The sequence below is a fragment of the Nematostella vectensis genome, chromosome 15, assembly GCF_932526225.1.
Source record: "Nematostella vectensis chromosome 15, jaNemVect1.1, whole genome shotgun sequence".
Taxonomy (NCBI): domain Eukaryota; kingdom Metazoa; phylum Cnidaria; class Anthozoa; order Actiniaria; family Edwardsiidae; genus Nematostella; species Nematostella vectensis.
The window spans coordinates 3,131,992-3,141,029 of NC_064048.1; the positions used below are offsets into that span (position 1 = coordinate 3,131,992).

At 37.4% G+C, this 9,038-nt stretch overlaps 1 long non-coding RNA gene across 1 annotated transcript; it reads left to right on the forward strand.

Moving 5' to 3' along the window:
* Positions 1–750: 750 nt before the first annotated feature.
* LOC125560716 lies at positions 751–3,782 on the forward strand. The gene is made up of 4 exons (XR_007306819.1): positions 751–887; positions 2,582–2,695; positions 2,868–2,999; positions 3,693–3,782. It is a non-coding gene; the product is annotated as an uncharacterized LOC125560716 (long non-coding RNA).
* Positions 3,783–9,038: the final 5,256 nt, after the last annotated feature.

Below are 9,038 nucleotides of genomic sequence, written 5' to 3' on the forward strand. Positions count from 1 at the left end.
AGTCTGAGAAAGCGTAATTCTGATCTTACTTCGTCGTGCTTCCCAAACAACACATTATCATTTCATATATGTAGTGTATTAGATATGCATATGCAATAACTAGCTGGTCCTTCACTTTTGTGCAACCTTATGGTTGAACATTGGAGAATTAAAATGATTGTTATGCATACTTGATCCTTTCCTCCCCCATCTCATTTGCTAAAAAAAATTTGCATAAGAAAAAATAATACTTGGTAGCAGTACATGCACAATTGCTTTAGAAGAATAGGACTTTTTGAAATAAGTTAACTAATGTATAAACAAGACGATTAGGGACAAGCTTCGTTAACTTTAGCATTAACAGCTAAATTATATATCAGTCTCCAATCACTTCACCACAACCCAAGTCTATGAGATGCCGTTTCTTGGACTTAGGAAACTTGATGCACATGCATACTGTGTTTTAGTCACACCACTACATTCCAGAAAAAAATATATAGATTTAGGCACTACCTAACGGCGGAGGCAGCCCATTCGTTTTCCATTTATTCAAATGATAAATGTATAGCCTGCATGAATAAGTAAGTGTTAATTACCGATAGCCGAGGCAATAAGCGATATACATCTCAAGGTCGCAGGCCGAGGGATGTATACGCTTATTGCCGAAGGCTCGAGGTAATTAACTCTTACTTATTACAGATTGACAAAGGTTTCCATGCAAAAACGTTTTCCAGAATCTTTGACTGTTTGCTTAATTTGTTTTGTGTCATGTTTCACTTGTCTTCACTGCAGCATGACTAATAGAAACTTTCAGCTTTGCGTGCATATATAAGCCCCTACATAAGAAGACTTTGACATTCTGCCTCAACACACAGAACCCCGAGATCCAAACGCAAGATAGAAAATAGGTAAGTGCACAAATTTGTCAGCTCTGAGAATAATATTTAATTCATGAGGTTTTATCCAGTAATTTTCTAGTTTTAACGGGATTCACTACCTCCCCTGTGTTCATTACTGCTTTCTCATTAATTTCGGCGAATAGTATCTGGCCACGAGCTACGGGAAGGTTTTTAAGCTAGCTTCAATCTACTGAGCTTGTTTGTTAAGAAAGTACATATCAGTAAAAACGTTTTGTGCTGAGTGTTCGAATATTTTTAGTGCATATTAAACATTACAGCACAGCTTATAGGATACATTTACCGCTCGAAACCTTTTCAGAATACGACAGTGGCGCTATAGCTCAGTGGTACGAGCTTCGCTTGTCAAGCAAAAGGGCCAGGGTTCGAACCCGTTCAGATCAACTTGGGAATTTTTTTAGAGGTGTAATATACCTGGCTTTCTACATTAAGAACTGTGCATCCCTCGTCTTTATGGATAAGGACGTTTAGCCGGAGGTCGCGTCTTACACGGCACATCATTAACCTGTATTGGGGGACGTAAAAGGACCTCTGGGGACGCTGGCCCGTGGTACCATCTTTAGTGACAATGCTTACACACTAACTCACTCATGATTGTAAACTGCGAGGAGCAGTCCGTATCTACACATTGATGAGTAAAGTCAGTCACATGTGAAGCGCATTTGATCATTTCGTATGTTAAGGGAATATGGTACTATCTTTTGAGTCCGTTGCTAGGGAAATTAGTTTGTTTTATAAAAGTTTCTGTTTTTTGTCAAATCTCTTGGAACTTTCAACATAAGTGTTTAAGACATTAATTACACAAATGATGACGTCATCTGACCCCTCCCATGGTCACGTGACCCAGCACATAAAAAAGTGTCGGAGAAGCTTCTTTATGAATCTACCATAATTTTTTTGCATAAAATATTTTAACATCACTATTTTCTTAAACTTCACGCATCGGATTTGCGAAATTTTGATACCGCGAGAAATGGCGAATGTCTATGTTCGAAAACCACATATTTGGTAACTTTTATTTTTTCAAAAATCAAAAATCCCATGCGCTAAGTTGTTAGGAATGGTAATATCAATGGTTCGAGCGAGAAAAATTTCACAATTGTTGTAAAATGTTCAAAATTAACGTGTTTTTCTCTCGCGGAAATGTTCGCCATCTTGTTTTATTCTCGAAAAACATATAAAAATTGCCTTTTCTTCTACAAAATGTCAAAAGTTTATTTTAATCTCTTGGAAAAAAGAATAAAGAAAATTAGAACTGGAGTTTCGAAGAAAATGAAAATAAAGAAGGACTCGACTGGGGATTGAACCCGGAGCGCTTGTTTAATAATAATAATAATAATAATGCCATGTCCGGCGCTAATACATTCACATTACGAGTCAAATGTGCTAAAAATTGGGCCACGGAACCAAGTTGGAAGACGCGCGGCAAGTTTAGTCTATTTAACCGAATGTAGCGCTTTTCCCTATCGTAGCAACAGAGTTTCGTAGCAACGAGATAGTACCATAGGCCCTTTAAGTGCACTATACAAATGCCAAACATAACATTATGTTACATTACAAGTAAAAACTATTGCTCTTGTATCATAAACATTTTCTCCATCAAAACATCACATTTTTTCCACCAATCGATTTCTTACGGACAAATACCCATGTAATTGAATTTTCATAAATGGTTGTTTCTTCAGTGGCAAAGATGTTCGTGAAAGCTATGGTTGTTTTGGCCCTGGTGGTCTGCATGGTGCAAGCCAAGCCAAGCTATTTGGAACTGAGGCGTCGCGTGGAGGCCTTGGAAGAGGCAGGTAATAAATATTTTGCACGTCAATATCAAGTATAATAATGATGGTAATAATTATAATGATAATAATGCTGATGGTGATGATGCTGATTTCGACGACGGCGACGACCACGACGACGATATGGCATTGAGGGTAGCAGTTGGTATTGTTTTGTTTGATACTTTTTTATTTCTAGTCCGTCCCAAAAGGTTTACAAAATGCAGTCGTGATGTAGTAGGAGAGTGCAAGTCCCCTCTCAACTGCGATTCGCGAAAAGGTTTTCATACCGTGGATGCTTATTGTGATACCTTTGGGGATGTCTGTTGTAGTAAGTACTGCGTGACCCAATCCCTCTTCTTATAGCTTCTCGGGGGGGGGGTGGGGGGAGGGGGGTGGCACTCAGCTATAAACATGGCAGAAATAGGGAGGGCGGGGGGGATAATATTTTAGGGTTCGATTTTTTGTCGTCTGTAATGTTTTGGGATTAATACTTTGGCGGCTTTATCGGGTTCAACACTTTAATTCGTGTAAGACAAAAGACTTTTCCAAATTCCAACGTGGAATTCAGTCTCCTTTGCAGCCGTTGCCGCGTTTGTCAGTCGCGAAAGCGCTCAAAGGCTTCAGCTAGAATTTGTTATAAAGGGTGTAATGGCTAAAGAAGTTTAAATGTTTATTGAATCAAAAGCCGACATTAGCAACATGGGCTTGTAACAACATCTACTGCATTTGGAACTGCACATGAAAAGACGGTGTTTGTCCTAGGCCTTAATTACATCACGTACAGTGGTTCCAAGTCAGCGACATCTCTCAAGTCCTGAGACAAATGCCCCTTCAAAAGGTCTCTTTTGACTCTCGTGTAAGCTTGGAATTTTTTTAGTACTTTCGCGTGTAATTTCAAGACGGCGCAAAGGTAAAAAGTAAAAAATGTCAACAAACAAGGGAAAACATAAGCTATAAGATATCAATCACTATAACTAATTTGCGTTATTATATTGCTGAATTGGACTGTTTATTTCCACAGCCTGGTAAAGTCGGCCATCAATTTAAAGAAAAACAGCTCAAGTCGTTGTTTTTAACGATAAATAATAAACGAGATGTTTTGTAAACAGCCTTCAAGTTGTTTTCTATTTTGTACAACTAAACTCTTGGCAATTAACGTGCAAGTAGGTAGTTATGGTAGGTTGGGTAGCGGAAAATCGAATTGTTTTTTATTATCCTGTTAAGCCTGAACAGTGTTTTGTTATCCTGATCAGAAGAATAACTTTTACAAGTTCCAGCAAGAGGTATAAAGGGTTTAGATTTTGGACAAATCTGCTGGTGCATCGGGATCAGTAGAGCAGCCTGTTTTGGTTGTCACGCCCGATTGGTCTTGTCTCCTTTTTTTACGTTCACATACATACCAAGGTACACACAAAACGGTTGGAACACAGAACTGAATGCTATTTTTACATGCCGTTTAAATTGTGCTGGCGTACGCATGTCATGATGCATAAATGATAGGAAGCCTACTCAGCCATAGCAATAAAACAAAAGGCACGCGGGATGTCGTACGCTCCCTTTTGTCCAAGTCAAGCACACGGCATGCATGAGACTCAGCGACGGCCGAATTTGTGGCGAGGCGTCTCTTTCGAAATTGAAAACATACTCTATGCATTACTGCATTACTTCAAATAGAACCAGTCTCTGCTACGTATAGTCAAGCGCTTCAACAAACATCTGTTGCTTCAAACGCGGTCAAGAGATTCTTTAAAAATGCACAAACTCAGTCCAGCAGCTCTTCAAAAAAGCACAAATTGCCTCAAACGCAATCGGGATCTTCTTCAAAACAGAAGAATGTTGAACCGAGCAGTCTGGTCAAATTATATAGAAGAAAGAATACCCAAAGAAATCAGTGCCCCTCCTTTTGAAACCCATACACTTTCGACGCACCCCTCCTTTAAGCCTCGAAATTTTTCGAGCCCCCACCACCACCACCACGTCTTAATAAAAAATAAAATCAAGTTCAAACACACAAAGCATGCTTCATTGGTGTGAATGATTCTTTAAGGCGAGCGGGCGTTTTTTTGGGGGTTACTTTAGTTGAACTCAACTTTATTTCTACACAACGGCGCAATACAATGAGCATGAGAAAGATTGACTGGTTGCTGTAGTTTATTGCTTTCTTACTCAATAGGAGACGTGTTAATCTCACATGATGATAAAAAAAACAATAGTAAAAGAAGTGAAAAGGATCTGTTTATACGATAGAGTTGTTTCCGTTGAATTTAGAACAAAGACTTTAGAGCCTATCTAGTTCAAAAGCTTAATGTGCATGCCACTCTGAAATTGCCCAATTTGGGCGAAATTGCTACTTTTTCATGTTTTATGGCAACTTCGTCAATCATATCTCAAAAACGAATAATCTACCAAAAATACTAAAGCTTATTTTGTTTTATATTACTCAAGGAACCTCTTTGCCAAATATCAATTAAATATAAGCTAACACAACCTTACAATTTGAATTTTGCCGGTTTTTTTTTTTTTTTTTTTGCACCTGGCACACAAACATAAAGGCGGTAGCTATGTGTGGAGTTAGTTGGCGAAATTCTAGGCGATTTACATTTTTAGCATCGAAATAGAGTAAAGAATTTGTCTGGCTCTATACAAAAAGGATTAGCTTTTTGAGGAATGCAGTATACTTCTCAACAATTCACTGCAATAGAAAAAGAGCTCACAGTCACAGATGAGCGAACTTTTCATGCATTTTTCAACAAGTCGGAAAAAAAAATTGAATAAGCATTAAAAGGTCAATAAATTATACTATTAGGGTTCTGCAGGAAATCACGAAGAAACATATTGTGAACGTTTAAGATAAAATAAGCACTGCAAAATATACCTCCTAGCCTGGTTGGAAAGATTTCAGAAAAGTTATATAAAAAACAATGATCTTACCCGAGAATTCAGTACTTGACTTCCCTACTTATGGGTAAACGCAATTACAACTAAAACCCAGGCACATTCAATAGAGTACCCCAGAGAATATTCTTTGTGGTTTGTCAAGTGATGCATAGTAATTAAGTCTTGCAGTGAAAAGCTGCTTGATTAATACCCTCAAGGCAAATAAGGTAAGTCAGTGAACATTTCTATTTTTAAAAAGTAAAAAAACGCTATCAGCGGGTAAACATTTCTATTTTTTTAAACTTCTAATGTGTACTTGAGTTTTTTTAAGTTTCAAGTGGTACTATTAAGCTAAGTTTTAAATTTTAGGACTTACTACACAATTAAGCTAACAGAGCAGATGCATTGTTTCGGGCTACAATTGTTTTGGCTGAACAGCTCAATTTCAATTCCCCATAGGAGACTTATTCTAAGAGCGATTTTTGCAGTTTTTTTAGCCTTTTTTGATAAATCCTTGCTGGCCTTGCAAACTTCGCAATTGATTCATGTTATTTTTTAGGCATAGCTGTCGTCACAATGTTTGAAGAACACCGATTACCTTTAGCTTTGTTTATGTCAAGTTATTTTCTTTCAAAGTCTGAGAAAGCGTAATTCTGATCTTACTTCGTCGTGCTTCCCAAACAACACATTATCATTTCATATATGTAGTGTATTAGATATGCATATGCAATAACTAGCTGGTCCTTCACTTTTGTGCAACCTTATGGTTGAACATTGGAGAATTAAAATGATTGTTATGCATACTTGATTCTTTCCTCCCCCATCTCATTTGCTAAAAAAAATTTGCATAAGAAAAAATAATACTTGGTAGCAGTACATGCACAATTGCTATAGAAGAATAGGACTTTTTGAAATAAGTTAACTAATGTATAAACAAGACGATTAGGGACAAGCTTCGTTAACTTTAGCATGAACAGCTAAATTATATATCAGTCTCCAATCACTTCACCACAACCCAAGTCTATGAGATGCCGTTTCTTGGACTTAGGAAACTTGATGCACATGCATACTGTGTTTTAGTCACACCACTACATTCCAGAAAATAATATATAGATTTAGGCACTACCTAACGGCGGAGGCAGCCCATTCGTTTTCCATTTATTCAAATGATACATGTATAGCCTGCATGAATAAGTAAGTGTTAATTACCGATAGCCGAGGCAATAAGCGATATACATCTCAAGGTCGCAGGCCGAGGGATGTATACGCTTATTGCCGAAGGCTCGAGGTAATTAACTCTTACTTATTACAGATTGACAAAGGTTTCCATGCAAAAACGTTTTCCAGAATCTTTGACTGTTTGCTTAATTTGTTTTGTGTCATGTTTCACTTGTCTTCACTGCAGCATGACTAATAGAAACTTTCAGCTTTGCGTGCATATATAAGCCCCTACATAAGAAGACTTTGACATTCTGCCTCAACACACAGAACCCCGAGATCCAAACGCAAGATAGAAAATAGGTAAGTGCACAAATTTGTCAGCTCTGAGAATATTTAATTCATGAGGTTTTATCCAGTAATTTTCTAGTTTTAACGGGATTCACTACCTCCCCTGTGTTCATTACTGCTTTCTCATTAATTTCGGCGAATAGTATCTGGCCACGAGCTACGGGAAGGTTTTTAAGCTAGCTTCAATCTACTGAGCTTGTTTGTTAAGAAAGTACATATCAGTAAAAACGTTTTGTGCTGAGTGTTCGAATATTTTTAGTGCATATTAAACATTACAGCACAGCTTATAGGATACATTTACCGCTCGAAACCTTTTCAGAATAAGACAGTGGCGCTATAGCTCAGTGGTACGAGCTTCGCTTGTCAAGCAAAAGGGCCAGGGTTCGAACCCGTTCAGATCAACTTGGGAATTTTTTTTAGAGGTGTAATATACCTGGCTTTCTACATTAAGAACTGTGCATCCCTCGTCTTTATGGATAAGGACGTTTAGCCGGAGGTCGCGTCTTACACGGCACATCATTAACCTGTATTGGGGGACGTAAAAGGACCTCTGGGGACGCTGGCCCGTGGTACCATCTTTAGTGACAATGCTTACACACTAACTCACTCATGATTGTAAACTGCGAGGAGCAGTCCGTATCTACACATTGATGAGTAAAGTCAGTCACATGTGAAGCGCATTTGATCATTTCGTATGTTAAGGGAATATGGTACTATCTTTTGAGTCCGTTGCTAGGGAAATTAGTTTGTTTTATAAAAGTTTCTGTTTTTTGTCAAATCTCTTGGAACTTTCAACATAAGTGTTTAAGACATTAATTACACAAATGATGACGTCATCTGACTCCTCCCATGGTCACGTGACCCAGCACATAAAAAAGTGTCGGAGAAGCTTCTTTATGAATCTACCATAATTTTTTTGCATAAAATATTTTAACATCACTATTTTCTTAAACTTCACGCATCGGATTTGCGAAATTTTGATACCGCGAGAAATGGCGAATGTCTATGTTCGAAAACCACATATTTGGTAACTTTTATTTTTTCAAAAATCAAAAATCCCATGCGCTAAGTTGTTAGGAATGGTAATATCAATGGTTCGAGCGAGAAAAATTTCACAATTGTTGTAAAATGTTCAAAATTAACGTGTTTTTCTCTCGCGGAAATGTTCGCCATCTTGTTTTATTCTCGGAAAACATATAAAAATTGCCTTTTCTTCTACAAAATGTCAAAAGTTTATTTTAATCTCTTGGAAAAAAAGAATAAAGAAAATTAGAACTGGAGTTTCGAAGAAAATAAAAATAAAGAAGGACTCGACTGGGGATTGAACCCGGAGCGCTTGTTTAATAATAATAATAATAATAATAATAATAATGCCATGTCCGGCGCTAATACATTCACATTACGAGTCAAATGTGCTAAAAATTGGGCCACGGAACCAAGTTGGAAGACGCGCGGCAATTTTAGTCTATTTAACCGAATGTAGCGCTTTTCCCTTTCGTAGCAACAGAGTTTCGTAGCAACGACATAGTACCATAGGCCCTTTAAGTGCACTATACAAATGCCAAACATAACATTATGTTACATTACAAGTAAAAACTATTGCTCTTGTATCATAAACATTTTCTCCATTAAAACATCACATTTTTCCCACCAATCGATTTCTTACGGACAAATACCCATGTAATTGAATTTTCATAAATGGTTGTTTCTTCAGTGGCAAAGATGTTCGTGAAAGCTATGGTTGTTTTGGCCCTGGTGGTCTGCATGGTGCAAGCCAGGAAAAATCGTATCTTACACCATGTATGTAAATAGTCAGCATATAGACTGTAAATCTTAAACACTAGATAAATGTACTTTTACAGAGTATGTAAAATCTTTGATTAGTCTGGAAATATTTTGTAAATAGTATGTAAATTTAGTCCTGGCTAAATAATGTTTGAATCCTATTTATGTAAATATCTAGCGAATATCTCGCAAATAA